The following is a 23,161-nucleotide window of genomic DNA, read 5'->3' on the forward strand; positions in this document are numbered from 1 at the left end:
AAAGTTCATCATCAAACACATTCGAGGACATTTCTTGTTCAAAACTCTGTTTTGAATAAGAAATTGTCGAATTCATTTTTTGTAATAATCATGTATTTTTTCTGCCATGGAGTTTTCAAAGCAGGCTCTGGTTTTCCTTTGCCAAACATCAACACCAATATCCCTATAAAAACAACCAAGTTCATCAGCTCAAAACTCAGAAAGTCAGTGAGAAAGCCAAAGGACAGAAGTTTCATTAAATGATAAAGTGCCAAAATGAAAAACATTACAAAATGGGTTTTGGGAGGAAGAAAAAAAAAAATCAAATCCAACTCTTGCAAGATATTTCTCCAATTTATATAAATCATTTGTGTCAAGTTACATTCATAAAATCTTATAGCAAAGTAGAATTTGGAGGTTGAAGAACAAACTGCAGTTTGAAAGGCCGTGACTGTGTTAAAAGTTGGAGCGCGGCGCACACAAAGTAGGCGCAGCGCATAGAATGCGCGCAACGCATTGGGCGAAAATTTGCAGTGTAAATTACCAAGGGCACGACGCACCAAACCAACACGGCGCATTGGGTCTGCGCGCGGCGCGTTGAGCCCTCCAGCCCGGAACTCATCAACGTTTTGTGATTTTTCAAATTCAAATAATCTTTCACCTCCAAAGTTTCTGATTCTTGATGATGGCTGGAAATCTGTTGAAATGGACCCTAATGCAAAGCCTCCTCCAGTTGGTAGTTCAACAAATTTTGCAAATCAGTTGACACATATGACAAAGAATTACAAGTTTCAAAAAGATGGAAAGACTAGGCAGAGACAAGAGGATCCCGCTTTGGGCCTTAGACGCATTGTTACAGAAGTAAAGAAGCCCCATAATTTAAAGCATATTTATGTTTGGCATGCTACTGGAGTGTTTATGCAACCTGATTGGGATATGTTTCATAGTCTTCATCCAACGGGCGAATACCATGCTGCTGCCCGAGCTGTTGGGGGGTGCTCAATTTATGTCAGTGACAAACCTGGTAAACATGATTTTGACTTGTTCAAAAATATCCTTCTTCCAGATGGATCCTTACTACGAGCACAGCTTTCAGGAAAGCCTACAAGAAATCGCTTGTTTATTGATCCAGCTCGTGATGGGACAAACCTCCTAAAAATTTTGGAAATTGAACAAGCATACTGGAGTTCTCTGTGTCTTCAATTGTCAAGGTGTCGGTGGTGCAGGGTTGACAAAAAGAACCTGGTTCACAATTCCCAACCCAAAGCTATTTCTGGTGCCATTCGCTCAATGGATGTAGATTATTTACCAAAGATTGCAGATGAAAATTGGGACGATGATTCCATTGTATACTCTCATAGAGGGGAAGAGCTTGTCTGTCTTTCTAAAGGTGCAGGTTTACCGATTACTCTTAAAGCACGGGAGTATGAAGTTTTTGCAGTTGTTCCTCTGAAGAGGTTAGCCAACGGCATCTCTTTTGCTCCCATTGGACTGATCAAAATGTTCAACTCTGGAGGAACTGTTAGTGCATATATGTTCGCTGGTATTAAAGGAGAAATTGCAGCTTGGACCGTGGATTATTACAGAACTGTAGATGTACAGGTGGAATTTCGGCATTCTTATGGCAATCAAATTCATGTCGCCGATGGATTTTCTGGCAAAGTCTTCGTTCAAAGGTGTTTTTATTGAAAGGTTGGTTTTCATTCAAATGGCAGATGGAAGGCGTAAAGTCAAAAACTGAAAGCCAAATTAAATGGAGAATACCTACCACAGCAGAAGAATAGGATTTGATTTCCTATTTATGACTTCAGTTAACAATTCAAATTGATCTGCGCTCTAGTTTTGGTCTTTCAATTGGCCATCAGAGGAATTCAAGGGGAACGATGTTCTGTTTTTAGAGCAAATGAATGACTTTTTCTATTCTTGTAATTTTAGTTGAAACGGCTCCTTATTTTCATCAATTTGTTTTCCCATCTCTGAGTTTTCCTTTTATTATTGTAAATCATTTGTTGAGGAAGGAGAGTTCTGAGGAAAAGTGTGGGAGGAAAAAACCCAACACTATCATTGTACGGTTTTGACAGATGATTAATTAAATGGTGCAGCTCTGATTTATAAGATTCTTGCGGTATGAATTTAGCATGTGTTTCTTCCTTTATGTTTCATATGTCTTTGTTATGTTTTGCCATTCATTCATGATCGTTTCCAGCCGAATACTTTTAAGTGACAAAGGTAGAATTCAGTCATTGCTCTGCCTTGAGGAAGTGTTCAGACTTTATGTGTTTTCTTATTCCTGGAAAGGATTCATACATTAATGCCCTTTTCAGCTTCCTTAAACAGTCTTTTCACCCCATTTAAATTCAATTTGATTGCTAAACCTCATGCCTATCTCACCTTATGAAATATCCTGTGCCTTTGGTTAAATCTCTACTCATGCTATCCTTGTCCCATAGAGCCCAAAAACTCAGTCATTTATTGAATTAACTATTTCATATCAGTTTACTAGCCTAAAATCATTATCAGTTTTGCATTTGGGTCATCTTAGGCTCTATTGGATATCTTTAGCCGAGATAGACCTGGAGAGAGCCCTCTCCTGTCCTCGTTGGGCTAGCTACGAGGCTAAGCGTGGTATGGTATTATCTTGAATCCTACCTTCCTTCAGCCTAAGGCATATTTTGGCTCTAACATAGTGGCAAATCCGATGGGGAAGAAAATGGTTTTCTTGAAGATTGTTTTACCCCAGTACATATCTCAAGTTCAGAGCTGATTGTTGATGGTGAACAGCGATCGAACATAAGAAGGATAAAATCATTCACCTAGCGACTCCATTCACTGAAGAATCCAGCAATCAATCCTTCATGGTGACTCCACTGCAGAGAGATTAGTAGCTTTGAGATTTTGAAATGGAGCGGGTTGCAAGAAGATACGCTCCCATGAGCTGAGATTACATCCCAGGTTTTCCGAATAAAATGCCCAAGGTGGATTGGCTTCAGAATTTGCTTATGTTCAGAAATGTGGAAGATGATGATGCTGCTCTTCATCTGGTGAAATTTCACATTCATGTGCATAAATTAAAGATCAATTTTCCTGAAGACTGTTTGATGAAAATGTTTATGGCTACTCTCGAAGACGAAGCTCGATCGTGGTATGAAAGTTTGCCACCTGCTTCTATTCATTGTTTAAAATATTTTCATACGATATTCTTTGAAAGGTATAAAGAATCGTATCCATCCTTTGCTTTAGTTCAGGACTGTTGTAGCCATGTTCATAGTTTTATTGAAGATCTTGAGAATTTTTATGGGCGTGATGACTTAATGGATGGAGAAATCATGGAAACCCTGTATGAAAATCCATTTCAGCAGCCTACATAACTCTTAGAGGAAACTTTGCAGCAGGATCAAAATTAGCAGGTTGAAGATTTCCATATGGTTGAAAATGATGAAAGAAGAAGTTTTATTTCAGATCTGGTTGAAATAAATGAGGATACGTAGGAAAATGATGTTCCAATCTAAGAAAATGATGATGATAAACCAAATCGAGAGACAGATTGTGATGAGGAAAAACATGTTGTTCCGGATCTCATAGAAGAGAATTGCATTGTTGAGGCTGCCTCAAATGAAGAAGACAGAGTTACAGACCTAACTGCCCTCATCTCATCAGAACACAACCTTCCTAACGAGGTAATCCAGTCAATTCATGAACAACAAGAGGATATCTTTGTTCAAGTAGGTGAAAAAGTTTCTCTGGATGAATTTATGATAGATGATAGAAATGTCATGCTTGAGTTTCACGAAACATCTAAAGTTTTTTTTCTTATGATTAATGAATGTAATGAGAATCTGGTTGTCATATCATATGAAGATAACCTGCAAGATGTTCAGACTACCGAAGATCAGACCATTCAGGATGCCATTTTAGATTCTTCTTCCTATGTTTCATGTTTTGAATTTTTTGAGGACCACGATAATACTCTTATTTGTGAAAAGAGATCAACATCACAAGAAATGGACCCCTTGTTTCTTCAGCAGGAGGTAAATCTTCATGTTTTTCTAGACCCAATGGAAAATCTGTTGCAGTTGGCAGTGAAGGTGTTTATTGCAATATTCGGTGATGAAGGAGATCAGGGACAATTAGCTTTTTGGATGCCCAGTTACAAGTATCTACTGTTGACCAGGAGATTTGATCAGGAGAATCAATCAAGAAGGCATCTGCTTGATTGGTTACATTGGAATTTTGAAATAGTTTGATCGTATATTGCCTTGTAAGAAACACGGGTGGCCATGTACTGCCACCAAGCTTTAAGTTTTAAGTTCAGGTCTTAGTATTTTTGAGTACAGTTTGTTGAGTCAGTTTTTCAGTCATTTCAGTTTCACAATTGAGGCGGTTTGAGTCAAGTTTCAGTCAATAAATGCGTCAAAGTCTGTATTGTTTGTCGAAATAATGACTCCATAGCCCAATGGACGAAGGCACTATCTGCTCTCCCAAAGATCTGCAGTTCTTGGCACCTCCATGGAGCTGGAGCTACCATCCCCATTGGAGACCGTGTTAGAGTCGGTCCTTACAGCCCTCCGTCAGAGATCATTTCTCCTTTTGCAATTCATTTTTAGGTGTCTCGCTCGACTCACTTCGTTGCATTTCCCTAGGGGCATGCCATTGTCTGACGGAAGGGTTTGGTGTTCTTGTTTCCCTCATGCTTGTACCTACCCGAGCTAGTCAAAATTTCTCTATGTTCATCAAAGTTCATTTTAGTCATTCATAGTCATTATGCTATTTTGGTCAAAAAGAGTTATTTTCAGAGTCTAGGTCTAGTGGTTGGTCTTCAAACATGTCGAATAATGCCCGTAGGCCATGAGGATGGTTTTTGAAGAGGTTATTAGTTCAAAAGTTCATCATCAAACACATTTGAGGACATTTCTTGTTCAAAACTCTGTTTTGAATAAGAAATTGTCAAATTCATTTTTTGTAATAATCATGTATTTTTTCCGCCATGGAGTTTTCAAAGCAGGCTCTGGTTTTCCTTTACCAAACTTCAATGCCAATATCCCTGTAAAAAACAACCAAGTTCATCAGCTCAAAACTCAGAAAGTCAGTGAGAAAGCCAAAGGACAGAAGTTTCATTAAATGATAAAGTGCCAAAATGAAAAACATTACAAAATGGGTTTTGGGACGAAGAAAAAAAAATCAAATCCAAATCTTGCAAGATATTTCTCCAAGTTATATAAATCATTTGTGTCAAGTTACATTCATAAAATCTTATAGCAAAGTTGAATTTGGAGGTTGAAGAACAAACTGTAGTTTGAAAGGCCGTGACTGTGTTAAAAGTTGGAGCGCGGCACAGACAAAGTAGGCGCGGCGCATAGAATGCACGCGACACATTGAGAAAAAATTTGCAGCGTAAATTACCAAGGGCACGATGCACCAAACCAACGCGGCGCATTGGGTCTGCGCACGGCGCGTTGAGCCCTCCAGCCCGAAACTCATTAACGTTTTGTGATTTTTCAAATTCAAATAATCTTTCACCTCCAAAGTTTATGATTCTTGATGATGGCTGGCAATTTGTTGAAATGGACCCTAATGCAAAGCCTCCTCCAGTTGGTAGTTCAACAAATTTTGCAAATCAGTTGACACATATGACAGAGAATTACAAGTTTCAAAAAGATGGAAAGACTAGGCAGAGACAAGAGGATCCCGCTTTGGGCCTTAGACACATTGTTACAGAAGTAAAGAAGACCCATAATTTAAAGCATATTAATGTTTGGCATGCTACTGGAGAGTTTATGCAACCTGATTGGGATATGTTTCATAGTCTTCAGCCAATGGGCGAATACCATGCTGCTGCCCGAGCTGTTGGGGGGTGCTCAATTTATGTCAGTGACAAACCAGGTAAACATGATGTTGACTTGTTCAAAAATATCCTTCTTCTAGATGGATCCTTACTACGAGCACAGCTTTTAGGAAAACCTACAAGAAATCGCTTGCTTACCGATCCATCTCGTGATGGGACAAACCTCCTAAGAATTTTGGAAATTGAACAAGCATACTGGAGTTCTCTGTGTCTTCAATTGTCAAGGTGCCGGTTGTTGGGTCCCTATAATACTAGTGATTACCCCATTAATATTGTAGTTATACCCCTTATTTATATTGTTGTGCCCCTATTACCCCCCATATTGTTATTTCTGTGCCCCATAGAAGCCCCCTATTGTTATTTGTGTGGCTTTATATTATTATTGTTAGGTCAGATGGATTATATTGTGACTCCTTAGACTCCTATATATAGAAAGGAGGTTTTGTCATTTGTATCATCCAATAATTGTTCATTTATGTAATGTAAAGGAGGTTTCCCCCTCGAAGAGGCTGAATTCTAAGGCGTTGATCTATCTTTTCTATCTTTTCTTGAGTTGGTTTCATAACATTTGGTATCAGAGCTTTGGATTCTAGGGTTTCGCTGCTCCAAACAGGTCATCGTGGCATTTTCGCTATAACTTTTTTTCTGTGACGTTTCAGAAGTCGCAAAAAAAAACCCACTTGAGAAGAATTGGCGCTGAACCTTGGGTCCGAATTTCAGAGCTTTTCGCGCGATATTTTCGGAGATATGATCTGAGGAAGTTGGCCTTTCTGCAGACTCCTGAATTACATTCAAAACAGGTGACCTGGGGGAAATCGTCATAACTCTCTCTCTGAGGATCGGATTGAAATTTCGTAAAAAGGTACAGAAAGAGGACGGACTGTAGTTTCTTGTATGTGTGTTTCAGATTCAAAGGTTGAAACAGTGACTTGTGGCATGTCGTATAAGTTCGCTCTACTGAACTAGTCTAAAAGCAAGTCACTGTGGGAGATTTCACATAACTCTTACTTGGAGAATCCAATTTGGCTCAGACTTGTGGCATTGGAAAGAGGACGCAGAAGACTACTACAGGTAGTAATTTCAGAACTGGATGATTCGAAATTACAGAGATACATCAGATTCAATATCAGGCTTCTATAAAGTGAAAAAAGGTGTGTAGTTTTTTTTAAATTTTTTATGTAAGCTTGGTTTAACGAAATTCAAAGGGCATAGTAAAGCATTATTATCGGTAACTGATGCCCCAAAGAAAGAAAATGCAAACACCTAGTAAGGAACCTGAAAGCTCTAGCATGACGCATGAAGAAGAGGAAGAAATGCTACATGATATATCAAAATTACAAGAACAAGTGCAACAAATGTCACGCTCACAAAAGCTAACAGAAGCTAAGATAAGTGGCGTGGAATCGAAGATAAATGGTGTGGAATCTAAGATAAATGGCGTGGAATCTAAGATAAAGGGCATGGAAACTAAGGTGGAGGATTCGATGGTAAATTTGAAGATAGATTTGAAGACAGACATGGAAGAATTGAAGAACTTGCTGCAAGAAAGGGTCACTAATGCTGAAAAGGTAGTAAAGGAAACTCATGATGAGAACAAAAGAAATGCTAATCATGATTCCATAGACTCTAATGTTGGATGGAAGACTCACCATGTTCCAAAAATCGATATGAGGAAGTTTGATGGCAAGGATCCCGCCACATGGATATTACAGATGGAGCAATTATTCGATCTCAATAATGTGCAAAACACACAAAAGGTACGTATGGCAACTTTATATTTGGAACCAAATCAGTTTGTATGGTATCAATGGCTTTGTTCTCGTAAACAATTTATCACTTGGGAAATTTTTACGGAAGAATTGATAGCACATTATGAGGATACAAAAAGCAACACTTTTTTTAGCCAATTGATAAGTCTCAAACAAAAGGGTTCAATAATGGAGCACATTGAGGAGTTCCAAAAATTGAACATAAGGGTGAAAGATATTCCAGAGGAGCATAGGATTGATGTGTTCATAGGGTCTTTAAAGGATAATATCCAACATGATGTGCGCCTTTGGGAACCTGATTCATTAGAGAAGGCATTCAGGTTAGCAAGAAAAATGGAAAGCAAAATTATGGCAGCTAGGAAGCATACCACTCACAACTATAAAGATGGAAGTGTTGTTGCCCTTAGTCTTCCACAACCTACAAGGTTGACACCACAACAATTGGAAGAAAAAAGAGAAAAAGGGCTTTGTTACAATTGTGATAGCAAATATACAAAAGGTCATAAGTGTGCTGAGAAGAAATTATTCTACATAGATTGTGAAGAGGAAGAAGAAAAGGAGCAAGAAAGGTCAAAAGGAGAGGATATATTCCAGGAACAAAGCCTAGATGAAGAACAAATAAATCCAACCATATCTTGTAATGCATTGGCGGGAATTACCACTCCTCAAACCATCAAGATAGAAGGACAAATCAAGAAGAAAAAGGTAATAGTGTTGATTGATTTAGGAAGCACCCACAATTTTATTCATTGTAGGGTAGCAAAAGAATTGAATTGCTTCCTATATCCAGCACTAGAGTGTCAAGTGATGATTGCAAATGGAGGAACAATAAATTGCTCTGGAAAGTGCCATAATATCAAGCTATCCATGGGAGAATATGTATTGACTAGCCCAATGCTTTCCATTCCAATGGGAGCTGCGGATGTTGCACTTGGAGTCCAATGGCTACAATCCTTGGGTACAATAGCTTTTAATTTTCAAGAACTTTTCATCAAATTTTCTTCGGAAGGAAAGGAAGTTGAATTAAGGGGTATTGCAGGGAAACCAGGAAAGATAATCAGCTCTCATGGTATGACAAAGCTTCTAAGAAAGGAGCAAAGAGGTGTAATTGCACAATTATGCTCGCTAGACGTTTCCACATTGGAATCATCTATTTCTCCAGATCTCTAAAAAGTCTTGGACAATCATTCGAAGGTATTTGAGACTCCCAAGGGTCTCCCACCTATGCGTGATCATGATCATGCTATTCATCTGATTCCAGGAAGTGTTCCTCCAAACATCAGGCCGTATAGATATCCCTATGTCCAAAAGAGTGAAATTGAACGTATGGTTGCAGAAATGCTAGAGGCTGGTATAATTCAACCGAGTCAAAGTTCTTTCTCAGCTCCAGTAGTATTGGTGCACAAGAAGGATGGATCATGGCGCATGTGTCCAGATTATAGGGAGCTCAACAAGCTCACTATTAAAGATAAGTTCCCCATTCCTGTTATTGATGAATTACTGGATGAATTGCATGGATCAATTTACTTCACCAAGTTGGATCTTCGTTCGGGATATCATCAAATCAGAATGAAGATTGAAGACATTCCAAAAACGGCATTTAGAACTCATGAGGGTCATTATGAATTTTTGGTCATGCCTTTTGGCCTTACCAATGCACCTTCAACATTTCAAGGTTTGATGAATTCAATTTTCAAACCATTCCTTAGAAAATTTGTGTTAGTATTTTTTGATGATATACTAATCTACAGCAAGTCTTGGAAGGATCATGTTGAACATGTTGACAGGGTGCTACAACTATTGGAGGAGAAACAATTATGTACAAAAAGATCCAAATGTTTCTTTGGAGTCCAGGAGGTGGAATATTTGGGTCATATTGTATCTCATGAAGGAGTGAAGGTAGACCCTAGCAAAATTAAAGCCATTAAGGAATGGAAAATCCCCACATCCATAAAGCATCTGCGAGGATTTCTTGGGTTGACAGGGTATTATCGCAAGTTTGTTAAGAATTATGGGAGAATAGCAGCACCTCTAACAACATTATTGAAGAAAGATTCATTTTCATGGACTCCGGAAGCAACAAAGGCCTTTGAACATCTTAAAGAGGCAATGTGCCAAGCACCGGTCTTAGCTACACCGGACTTCACAAAAACCTTTATTGTGGAATGTGATGCTTCAGGAAATGGAATTGGTGCTGTTCTAATGCAAGATGAAAGACCCATTGCTTTTGAAAGTCGTCCAATCAAGGGAAAGTTTTTAAGCAAAGCTATTTATGAGAAGGAAATGTTGGCAATACTCCATGCACTTAAGAAATGGCGACCCTACCTAATGGGAAGACACTTCAAGGTAAAAACGGATCATGATAGCCTTAAATACTTTTTAGAACAAAGATTATCCTCTGAAGAGCAACAAAAGTGGGTCACAAAGATGTTGGGTTATGACTTTGAAATCATCTACAAAAAAGGGAAGCAAAATGTGGTGGCAGATGCACTCTCAAGAAAGGATGAGGATGTGGAAGCATTGTTGTGTGCCATTTCTATTATCCAACCAGATTGGATTAGCGAAGCAAGGGAGGAATGGAAGAATGACGAAGAAGTGTGGGCACTTATTCGAAAGCTACAACAAGATTCCAGTACTTCTGATACATTTAGCTGGAAAAATGATTCGTTATGGTACAAAGATCGCTTATACCTCTGTAAGAATTCCCAGCTAAAACAAAAGATTCTTATGGAATTGCACACCTCTCCCTTAGGAGGGCACTCAGGATTTTTAAAAACTTACCACAGGGTTAAGAAGGATTTTTTTTGGGATGGCCTTAAATCAGATATTCAAAAGTTTGTGGCGGAATGTTTGGTTTTCCAGCAAAATAAAGTTGAAACAATTAAGACGCCGGGTCTATTACAACCTTTATCCATTCCAAGCCAACGTTGGGAGGAGGTTTCAATGGATTTTATCACAGGTTTACCCAAGTCTGAGGGAAAGAGTGTCATCATGGTGGTAGTTGATAGAATTACCAAGTATGCACACTTTTGTGCATTATCACATCCATTTAAAGCCAGTACAGTTTCTACTGCATTTATGGAAACAGTTCAAAAGCTACATGGAAACCCAAAGATTATTGTAAGTGACAGAGATCCCATTTTCACTGGAAATTTTTGGACAGAATTATTTTCTTGTCTTGGTACTCAGTTAGCTCATAGCTCATCTTATCATCCTCAATCTGATGGGCAAACTGAGATAGTAAACAAATGTTTGGAAGGATATCTTCGTTGCTTTGTATCTGATAAGAAAACACAATGGGTCAAATGGTTGCCTCTGGCTGAATGGTGGTATAACACTTCCTTCCATACAGCAACAAAAATGACCCCATTTATGGCACTTTATGGGTATCAACCACCATCCATCACATCATATTTAAGAGAAAATTCTAAGGTTCAGGCAGTGGAACATCACATCGAACATCAACAACAAGTCCTCCAACTCTTAAAGGATAACCTCGTGTTGGCACAAAATAGAATGAAACAACAGGCAGATCAACATCACAGTGAAAGAAGTTTTGATGTAGGTGATTGGGTATTCCTACGGCTGCAACCATATAAGCAAATGTCCCTAAAGCAAGCTAAGAAGGATAATAAATTATCACCAAAGTATTATGGTCCGTACAAGGTGTTGTAAAAGATTGGTACTATGGCATACAAATTGGAGCTTCCTGCAGCTTCTCGATTGCACCTAGTCTTCCATGTTTCATGTTTAAAGAAGGTTATAGGTGACAAGCTCCCAATTCAAACAATATTGCCAGAACTTGATGAGGAAGGAAAAATTATATTGGAACCGGAAGCAGTCATAGAAACAAGAACTCGACAGCTACGAAATCGATCAATTTCAGAGTATCTTATCAAGTGGAAGAACTTATCCGCTGAAGATTCCACATGGGAGGATGAGAATTTTATGCAGAAGTATCCAGAACTACTCAAGCGTTGAGGACAACACTTTTTTGAAGGAGAGGGGCATGTTGGGTCCCTATAATACTAGTGATTACCCCATTAATATTGTAGTTATACCCCTTATTTATATTGTTGTGCCCCTATTACCCCCCATATTCTTATTTCTGTGCCCCATAGAAGCCCCCTATTGTTATTTGTGTGGCTTTATATTATTATTGCTAGGTCGGATGGATTATATTGTGACTCCTTAGACTCCTATATATAGAAAGGAGGTTTTGTCATTTGTATCATCCAATAATTGTTCATTTATGTAATGTAAAGGAGGTTGCCCCCTCGAAGAGGCTGAATTCTAAGGCATTGATCTATCTTTTCTATCTTTTCTTGAGTTGGTTTCATAACACCGGTGGTGCAGGGTTGACAAAAAGAACCTGGTTCATGATTCCCAACCCAAAGCTATTTCTAGTGCCATTCACTCAATGGATGTAGATTATTTACCAAAGATTGCAGATGAAAATTGGGACGATGATTCCATTGTATACTCTCACAGAGGGGAAGAGCTTGTCTGTCTTTTTAAAGGTGCAGGTTTACCGATTACTCTTAAAGCAAGGGAGTATGAAGTTTTTGCAGTTGTTCCTCTTAAGAGGTTAGCCAACGACATCTCTTTTGCTCCCATTGGAATGATCAAAATGTTCAACTCTGGAGGAACCGTTAGTGCATATATGTTCGCTGGTATTAAAGGAGAAATTGCAGCTTGGACCGTGGATTATTATAGAACTGTAGATGTACAGGTGGAATGTCGGTATTCTTATGGCAATCAAATTCATGTCGCTGATCGATTTTCTGGCAAAGTCTTCGTTCAAAGACGTTTTTATTGAAAGGTTGGTTTTATTCAAATGACAGATGGAAGGCGTAAAGTCAAAAACCGAAAGCCAAATTAAATGGAGAATACCTACCACAGCAGAAGAATAGGATTCGATTTCCTATTTATGACTTCAGTTAACAATTGAAATGGATCTGCACTCCAGTTTTTGTCTTTCAATTGGCCATCAGAGGAATTCAAGGGGAACAATGTTATGTTTTTAGAGCAAATGGATGACTTTTTCTATTCTTGTAATTTTAGTTGAAACGACTCCTTATTTTCATCAATTTGTTCTCCCATCTTTGAGTTTTTTTTTTATTATTGTAAATCATTTGTTGAGGAAGGAGAGTTCTGCGGAAAAGTGTTGGAGGAAAAAACCCATCACTATGACTGTACAGTTTTGACAGAGGATTAATTAAATGGTGCAGCTCTGATTTATAAGATTCTTGTGGTATGAATTTAGCATGTGTTTCTTCCTTTATGTTTCATATGTATTTGTTATGTTTCGCCATTCATTCATGATCATTTCCAGCTGAATACTTTTAAGTGAGAAAGGTAGAATTCAGTCATTGCTCTGCCTTGAGGAAGTGTTCAAACTTTATGTGTTTTCTTCTTCCTAGAAAGTATTCATACATTAATGCCCTTTTCAGCTTCCTTAAACAGTCTTTTCACCCCATTTAAATTCAATTTGATTGCTAAACCTCATGCCTATCTCGCCTTATGAAATATCCTGTGCCTTTGGTTAAATCTCTGCTCATGCTGTCCTTGCCCCATACAGCCCAAAAACTCAGTCATTTATTGAATTAATTCTTTCATATCAGTTTACTAGCCTAAAATCATTATCAGTTTTGCATTTGGGTCATCATAGGCTCTATTGGATATCTTTAGCCGAGATAGACCCGGAGAGAGCCCTCTCTTTTCATTATAGGATAGCTACGAGGCTGAGCATGGTATGGTGTTATCTTGAATCCTGCCTTCCTTCAGCCTAAGGCAGATTTTAGCTCTAACAGTGGTGACACCTTCCTCCAGCAAATATTGGACTATTGGGGGGTTGCTTTCAAATGCTCTTTCTACCACAGAGCTGGACACATGCGTGATGAATTCCCATTTGGTTCGGGCAGATGCTTCCATAGCAGAAGATGCTATAATGGTGCCATGGGGCCTCACTTGGATATGGGTCGTCAGACTCTAAAAGCTAAAGAGAACATGCCACATGAGCATCCTCCTCATTAATCAGGTATGCACTCACGCCAGAATTCCCACCTTCCACATGATTTCGGATCAATTTTTTCTTCGCCCTTTACCATACCATCGTCACCGATAAACTCAACCAGATCAGATTTTCCTTCTTCTGACAGCCAACCAACTTTTATGTGTCACCCACCTCCCGAGCCTGCAACTTCCTAGGACATACCAATTCCCATTACAACTCCACATCCATATCCGGATATTCCATCCACCTCACAAGTTGCATACGTTGCCCCTTTGGCTCCACCTCGCCAACAATCAAAAGATAAAGGTTCATGCCTCAATATTACTCCTCCAAATTCTCCCACAGCCTTGCCTACAAATTTGGTTGGGAGTGACTTAGACCTCCTCCTACAAAGGAAGACCCTTGATCTCCATACCCTCACTATCCACAAACCAGCAAGCAGCTCATCCCCCCACATTACCCCGACCTTGGCGGGAAACTTTATAGTGCATAGAAAGAAAAACCATGGCAGTCATCACTTTCATGGATGATCCAATAAAAATCTATTTTCCTCCCCTTTGGATAGGTTTCTCATTGACATACCCATAACTAACATCTCCCCTGCACGGGCCCTTACAGCACGGATGCCTGAGAAAGACCTTCCATGATGTGCATCATCTACCTTAATATTTAGGGTCTGCAGACTACCCCAAAATATTTTTCCCTCAAAAAACCATTGTTATCTCTACAACCTTTCATTATCCTTATTCAATAAACAATGCACAATGTTCCCGACACTATTCAATATTTTCGGAAAATGTTTCCAAACTGGTATATATCTGCAACTGCTGCTATGGGCCTCTTGGGTGGTCTGGTGGCCTTATGGGACCGGAGCTGGATCAATATGAAATACTTTGAATGTTTTGCTGGTATACTGTTGGAAGGTAGTATTCATGACCTGCAAAGTCATGTACATATCTTAAACATATATGCCGCATACAGAGATAGAGGGAACTTCTGGGACCAGTTCATATCATTTGGTTTGATGGATCTTGAGATGCTCACTATAGTAGGAGACCTAAATTGTACTATCAGCCTTAATGAAGTTTGGGGATTCTTCAAGAAATCCGATCCTCTAGCTAGGAAAATTCAGAATGCCACCACCATGAACAATTTTATGGATGTTTGCCCCTCCAAAATTGCCCCTACATGGGACAATGGATGCTCTAGCTCTGCCTATGTTGCTAAGAGACTGGATCATTTCCTGATCCATGAGCAATTGCTGGACCACTTGGGAGATGTTCAAGTTAACACCATCAGTAACTTTATATCAGATCATAGGCCCATCACTCTGCAATGGAGGAAAAGGGAACTTTGCTCGGGTTTCCCCTTCAAATTCAATAAAATAGTCTTAGAGGATCCTGACTTTAATAAGATAGTGCTTGAAAATTGGGGCAATATTAATGTCTCAGGATCCTCTCCCATGCTCAATATCCTAGAGAAACTAGACTCCCTCCGGGGAACTGTTAAATACTGGCAGAAAAAGAAAATTAGGGACAATAGAAAGGAGCTTGTGAAAATACAAAAATGTCTGGACTCTCTCCAGGCCTCCATGTCCACTCATTTCTTTCCTGATCACATCTGATCCAACATTCAAGCATTGGAACATAGGAAGAAGCAAATTCTAATGATGGAAGAATCTACATGGAGACTAAAGAGCAGGGCACTCTAGTTAAAAGAAGGTGACCGAAACACAAAATTTTTCCACAGATATGCTAACTACCGCCGAAATATAAATTCCATATGGCAAATCACTGACTTAGATGGACGCATATCCCAGACACAAGAAGAAATAAGCGATGCTACTATAAACTTCTTTCAAAATGCTTATGGAAGCAATGAAAATCCTTCTATGGAAGATATGATTTGGGGAATTGATCCATACCCTATCATGTTTGATCTGGAGAAAAATGAGGATTTTTTAAGGAAGTTTCTGAAGATGAGCTACTGGGAGTTCTCAAGTCTTTTAAGAGTGACAAAAGTCCCGGTCCTGATGGGTGGACTATCGAACTTTTCTCTCACTTCTTTGAAATTATCAAGATGGACCTGCTGGGTATGATTGAGGAATCCAGGAATATTAGCTTCATTCATCATAAGATAACTTCCACATACATCGCTCTCATCCCTAAAAACAAATCTGCTGAAAGCTTCTCAGACTTCAGGCCTATTTCTCTGTGCAATGTCATCTATAAAATCATATCGAAGACTATTGCGGGGTGGTTGCGCAGGATTCTCTCTCTCTCTTCATATCCCCTGAACAACATGGATTTCTTCTGGGTAGAATCATCCATGATGCCGTGGAAAATGCACAGGAAAGCATGCACTCCATCCACACAAAAAACATGAATGCAACTATTCTTCAAGTTGATCTTTGTAAAGCATATGATTTTTTGGATTTCAGTTTTCTTAGACTAATTCCTAGCAAGATTGGTTTACAACCTAGGTGTATTAACTGAATCATGGTCTATGTGGACAATGTAAACTATGCTATCATTATCAATGGATTCCCAACAATATTCTTCTAGGCTGGCAGAGGTCTTCGTCAGGGATGCTTGTTATCTCCTTTATTATTCATTCTGGTCATGGACTATCTGAGTTTGCATATCAAAAAAGCGGTCCTGGAGGACCAATTCAAACCACTGAAGCTGGGGAACAACATCAGTATCTCTCATAACCTCTTTGTTGATGACATCCTTATAATGGGTATGCTTTGTCGTTTTTCCTGGTATTATCTTTTTCATATTTTCAGTAGATTTGCAAATGCTTTGAGACTGTGCATGAATTCCAATAAATCTGTTCTTTATCATAGTCAATCTGTTATGGTAACTATTGCATATATTAAAGACTTATTTGGAATTGAGGCTAGACCTATGCAAAATGGATTGAAATATCTTGGTTATCCACTTAAATCCTCCTCCTATAGAAATTCTATCGGAAATGGCTTACTGAAAAATTCTATAGTAGAATTTCTGGGTGGGAATTTAGATGTTTGTCCTTAGGGGATAGAACCATCCCTACTCAAGTTTTTCTAACACAACTGGGTGTCTATTCGTCACATCTTTTTCATATTCCTACCTCCATCATTAGTGACATAAACCGACTTATGGAAAATTTCATCTGGGCAGGCAACCACAATAAAAAAAAATTCCATCTGACCAAACTATCAAATATTACTCTTCCAAAGGACATGGGTGGTTGGGGAATTTTGGACCTTCGTCGTTTTGGTGAGGCATTGCTTATCAAATCTCTCTGGAGGGGTTTATTTGGAGCAGGCACATGGAGCAAGATTATCCATCATAAGTATTTAAAGAATAAAGACTTCATTTTTTGGTACCGATTTGGATCAATTGGTATAAAACAAGGTTCAACAATCTGGTTAAGTTTCCTAAAAATTGAGAAATTTTTCATTCAGCATCTGGCATGGAAATTCTAGATTGGAAATAGTATTCTTATTGGCATTGACCCAATATTGGGTGCTGAATCAAACTTCTCCATTTCTGACATTATCATCCAACACCTGAACGAGCATGGTTTCTTTTTCTGGGGCCAAGTCATAAAAGGCTGGCAGGGTACACTCCCCATATGGAAAAGTGCCCTTGAACTGGGGTTAACTAGCCACTTGGAAGGGGAATGGTTTCAAACCACCTCAACAATGAAGCAACTTGGCATTTGCCAATCAAGGACTCAGGACATAATTATATGGTTGGGCAAAATGATTTCTGATAACATTATTTTGGTGAACACTTATCATGCATTATCAAATAACGTCGATAGAAAGCTCCAATAAAAATTATACTTTTCATATGACTTGTTTATCATAACAGGAATCTTGTATGGAAAAAACTGCAAAAAAGGAATTGGTATGGCCCTGGTATATGCTACTTATGAAAAAATCATTCAGAAGATAATGATCACATCTTTCTGCACTACCATTTCACCACTCAGGTTTGGAAAAAGACTTCTTCCCTATTTGGCTTCCCATATATTCAACACACTTGCATTAGAGATTCATTGAAATGGTGGAGCTCGCAAAAGTCTGCCTGGCGAATTATTCCTCTCTTCCTCTTCTGGGCAATCTGGAATTGGAGGAACAGAAGTATCTTCCAGAACTGTAGGGAGGAGTTCTCTATGATAATTGAAAAAATTGCCTCAAATCTTTCTCTTTTTTCTGCACAACCTATATGCTCTAAAGACGATCCTAAAATGAAGGATGATATTCAATTCACTTACCCTATGGGGTTTTTTGATGGGGCTGCACAAGGGAACACCTGTGCTTGTGGTTTTTGGATTGCCATAAATGCCGATTTGTCATACAGAATGTACTGGAACTGTGGTGTTGGTACAAACACAAAAGCTGAAGCAGTGGCTCTCTAGGGTCTCCTATGGTTCAACAGCTTCCTTGGGAACCCCACTCTACACATATATGGTGATTCGATGATTATAATTGATCAAGTATTGGGGAGGGCATCCATCAACAATCCTAGACTTCAAGGATGGATGGAAAGAATCAAACTTCTATGGCAATGTCAAGATAGCTATACAATCCAACACATTGGAAGGAGCCTTAACAAGGAAGTAGACATATTATCTAAAAAAGGTTTGCAGGGTCACATTGGAAAATGGTATCTAGAGATCACATGGGAGCAGAACACTTTTGATATGGGGGACCTTCCAAATCCGGGTTAAATTTCCTCTCTGCATCACAGTCTTTTTGTAAATTTTGTTATATAGGCTTATAAACTCCATAATGTAGTTCAATATGTACAAAACCTTCATATGGCAGCACATTGTGCGAAACTGGCATACAGATAGGTCCTTTTAAGGTTGATCAACTGTGTTTAAATTTATATATATATATATATATATATATATATATATATATTTGTGACATTATTGGATGACTACCTAGTTCTCCTTTTTTCTTTTTGAACTTGTTTGCTTAGCCACTGGGCATAAACAGTGTCCTCTACGAGGGACTTTTATTAGTTTCCTCGTTAGATGGTGTAATATTAAGTTCCTATATCTCTGTTTTGACTGGGGTGCATTGTACTAATAGAAATAGTCTCATTGTAACTGCCTCCAAATGCTACAAGTCTCTCATGTGGGAGAAACAATTTTATAACTGATTCATGCAGCATCAACACTGTGTGGTTTATATTTCTGTATTCATCACCTCCACTCAATATTGATGCAAGACAACACTACAGTTCTGAATTGATGCATATCTATATTACTGATTAATAGTTGTTGAAATATGAATCTACTGTCATCCACCATTTCCAATTACTGGAACTCATCTTGTATCAAATTTTTTTGCTATCTGGTTTGTCATGATGTAAATGGACTATGGACTATTTATTTCCTGGTCACATCAGACTTTTAAAATGCAAGGGATCTGTATTTTGATTGTGTGAAGAGGCACTTGATATGAATTATGGCATATGTATATCCTTTTTCCAATATAATATAAATGAATCTTTTTTCGTAATGAAAAAAAGTCCCAGCATGGTGAAGACGAAGTCTGTTATTAGCCAAAAAGAAAGTCAAGATAAATCGTGCGGATGTTCGGTTCTTAATGGAGGGGTTTCTTTCTTTTCTTTCTGCTCTAAGCAAGAATATAAGAAAATTCAATATAAAGTCTATATAGTAAAGATAAACTTTAAAATTAAAGAAAAAATCAATAAAGTCAAGATAAATAGTACGAAGGTCACCCATGAAAGTTTGAGACCTTTCTTCTAAAAAAAAAATCCATAATTTTCTTTTTATAATTTTATTATATTTAATTTAACAATAATATTAGCTTATTTTAATGATTTTTTTTATTCTTGAATTCTCATTATAATTTTTTTTTGCTAATTTATATTAATAATATTATTAAACTTATTTTAATAAATATTATAATATTTTTTATACAATTTTTATCCTTTGTATTATTATTAATTTTATTTAATTCCTATAATATTATAAATTAATTTAATTAATATAGATACATATAATTAAAATAAATAAAAGCTAATTCTTAACAATTAGTTTATAATTGAGACAAAACAAAAAATAGCATTATAGGATAGTACATGAGCGAGATCTCATCGATCCTAGAAATGGAGTTGGGGATCTCAGTACGGGTTTTGTCGCGGTTTAGGGTTTCTTACAAGTCCCTGAACCACATTTACAACTACCCTTATGGTACCTCACCGCTCTTACCTGCTCGTATGCCTCTACTATTACTTTTCTATGTATGCTAACAATCGGTTGCGGTTAACACAGCCTCTCAGCCGTTTAGCCTCCCATGTCCCTCCTTATTCCTTACTATTCAGGGTCATTCAGCGATGGGCTCCCTAACAATTTGAAGGCAGTTGACACGGGATTTTAGTGACAGTTATGCAGGACATAGTTGATTATTCAGCAGACCCTTTGGAGGGTATCTCTATTTGGACACATCCTCATTCATCCCCGGCAGGTGTCCTCTCCTTTGACTGTGAACTGTCTGAGGCCATCGAAGCACTGCCATCTATCTTGGGGTCCAAAAGCTTGGTTATCACCCTCCAGGAAATCAGCCCCACCCTGCCTAACCTCACAGATCAGCCTCTATCGCCCTCTACTCTCCAGTTTGTAGATCATCCTCCAAACCCTAGTAGCGAAACCCTACCGGTGGGACCTGGCCCTTTCCCTCCCTTGGCTGGCTCATGGGCCTCCTTGATTGCTCAATCCCTCAATCCTGTGTCTCAAGGTGACACCCATCATCCCTCACTACCTCTTCCTGCCCCCTCCATTTGGACACCTCACCGGAATCCCTCTTTTATCTAGTGTCTTCACCTTGGTCCCTAACTCAGACTATACTATCCCTAGAACTAGCCCCCCTTTGACTGACTCTCAGCAACCCTCACTTGATGATTGGACTAGACCAACAATAAAAGAGAGGTGTTTGAAACCTAAGGCCTATGAGGTATTCCTTAGGCTCACCAAGGACACTCAATTGTGCGATTCCATGGACATAATAGATAGGGTTTTGGTGGGTTGTGTCAGGGGGCGCAACTATACTGCGGCAAGACTGAAGCAGTGGAAAACTGAGGTATGGGGTCATCACTTGGATGAACCTCCTTCCATCAAAACTTTTGTCAAGGGATGGTTTTCCCTACATTTTTCCATGGTCAAACACACAAACTAGGTGCTCTCAACCGTCTGACACGTAGAACAGGCCTTTGTGCTCCTACGGAGATGGACTCCCCTATTTGATCCTGAACAAGAGTGGCTTGAAGCTGTCCCCTTCTGGGTCAATCTTCCATGGTTACCATTACAATTCTAGTCTGAGGACATCTTCAGACGTATTGGGAATGCACTTGGTACTTACTTAGAACATGAAAAATCCCACCTCACTACAAGGAAGATGGCCTATGCCAGGGTCCTAGAACATTTGGATACCACTAATGGATTACAGGAGTTCATCCCTATCCAATGGAGGAATTTCTCTCGGTGGAAAACATTGGATGATGAAGGAGTTCCCTTCAGATGCAGAAGATGCCATAAGGTTTGGCACCTATTTCAGGATTGCCCTCTTAATGGCAAGTTGCGCATAGGGGGTTCTGGAAGGGTGATCCCACCAAAGTTACCACCGAAGCCGGGAGAAAAACCCCCTGGAATAGACACAAAGGTCCAAATAGAGCCAAGTACTAAAAATAAGACCCCAGCACAAGCAACCCCGAAGAAGCGAGGTAGACCACTTCTTCGGCCACTCTCTCCTCCTCTCACAAGGGCTAGGGCGGCTGCAAGGACTGCGGATGCTTTGGGTAAGAACTTTCCAACTACAATTTTTCTCGTCTAGTCTCTAATGTAAATGGTAATATTTCTTCTGCTTTTGGAACTATTCATGGCTTGGTCCGACTCTCTTTTCCCCCTTCCTCTCTAGCCTCCTCCCTTGGGCCCCCATCTACTTTCTCTACCATTCCCCCTTCGTTCCCAGATCCCCCTCCTCAAAACTCTTTTGCACCTGAGTTGGGGGGCCTCCCTCCTCACCATATCCGATCTAGAATTTATCCAGGATAAAGAATTAAAGGTATTACAGACTCGTGTGCATGGATGTGCCTATGTTACTTATGCAACAGATCGATAAGATTGCTAGAATACATAGACACTAAGGCAAACAACAAAAACATAACAGTCAAACATGTAAACAGAAAATTTTTAATAAGGAGTTCACCCAATGCTCTTGGGCTACGTCTCCTGGTCCAACCTTGTAGTGGTGGCCTCTCTATTATGTTTTCAAGTAGAGTTTTACAACAATGAGCTCGATTCAAGTCTCACTAACAGAATGAAGTTAGTAAGAATGGAGTGCACAAACTCTCCTTACCGAAATTCGACCTCTCAGGGTCACAGTAGTATGACAGACCTATACGAGGAGCTTGCTTGAACCTCTCAAGCCTTCAACGGGGTACAAAAACTCTCTGACTCTCTCTGGCTCTGTCTAGCTCGATGCTGCCTTCGGGTCAGCCCGGCTTCTACTCTTTGTTCTCTGCTATTAGCTTTTTATGTCTCTGTGTATTTACTCCTTTCTACTTCTGTCAGCTCATGGCTTTAAAGCCAGTCTGCTCTTCGACTGCTTGTTTTCTCTTCCCGACCTTCTGGTTTCCTTTCCTTTGTTTGTTCGAACTCCTCTGCTCTGTGTCATCATCACCAGGTAACGCCTCACAGGGAGGTGGCCACCTGTTTTCTAATGAACTGGGTGTCAGATTCCCTGAATCATATTCGAATGGTCGTTAAATCTGTTTGCTTCAAGATCGCCCATGAACACGAATCATTTACCAACTCATTATCCACGTTAGACTTCAAATCCATGTCATCTTGATTTTTGGCCTGTCAAATCTAGTCAGCCATCGGGACGTATCTCCACCATCGATCTGGGCCCCCCAAATCCAACAGTCATCCTTCATATTGGGCAGACAAGTCGCACAGTGTTTACCCATCTGATGCGGTCGGTTTTCTCTTTCATCCGCTGGATGCATGTCGCTTGATGTGTGGCATCGTGTGAAAGTCAGTAAAAACTGCTTATCGCCTCAAAGCCTTCCGATATCCTGCCAGTTTAGGGAATCCAGCACTACAAAACGAAAATAGTTACTTTTCCAAATTTTATAGCCATTTCGGTTCCGAGCGCTTCTGGGCTTTCCTTCACTGAGGGGGATGCCCTGCGATATGTGATTAGCGCTAATCGTGTATTAGAATCCACCTATGTTTCCCGAATTAGCCTCCGATTTTGCAAGTTTTGTGCCATCACGCTTTACCATGGGCCAACAGTCTGCACGCTTGATCAAGGGTCCTCGGTTCTCCGCTCTGGCCACAACTGCAATTGTTATTAGGATTCCTTCTGATAGCTTCGATCTTTTCTAGGACTGGAATCTTTTAACATAATTTGAAACAGTCTTGAAAACATAGAGAGTTTCTAGGATCCAATTCGGATCAATATATTAGACCCGATCCAAGGCAAAAAGACAGGCCATGGACCACATTGGATTAGATCTGATT

At 39.3% G+C, this 23,161-nt stretch overlaps 2 pseudogenes; both read left to right on the forward strand.

Moving 5' to 3' along the window:
- The first annotated feature begins 684 nt into the window (after positions 1–684).
- On the forward strand, positions 685–1,668 carry LOC149149983 (putative galactinol--sucrose galactosyltransferase 2 pseudogene; annotated as a pseudogene).
- Positions 1,669–5,540: 3,872 nt separating this feature from the next.
- Positions 5,541–12,409, forward strand: LOC149149984 (putative galactinol--sucrose galactosyltransferase 2 pseudogene; annotated as a pseudogene).
- The last annotated feature ends 10,752 nt before the right edge of the window (positions 12,410–23,161 follow it).

This window comes from Pinus tabuliformis, chromosome 9, assembly GCF_031772625.1.
Source record: "Pinus tabuliformis cultivar Carrire ecotype Pingquan chromosome 9, CPIR1, whole genome shotgun sequence".
NCBI lineage: Eukaryota > Viridiplantae > Streptophyta > Pinopsida > Pinales > Pinaceae > Pinus > Pinus tabuliformis.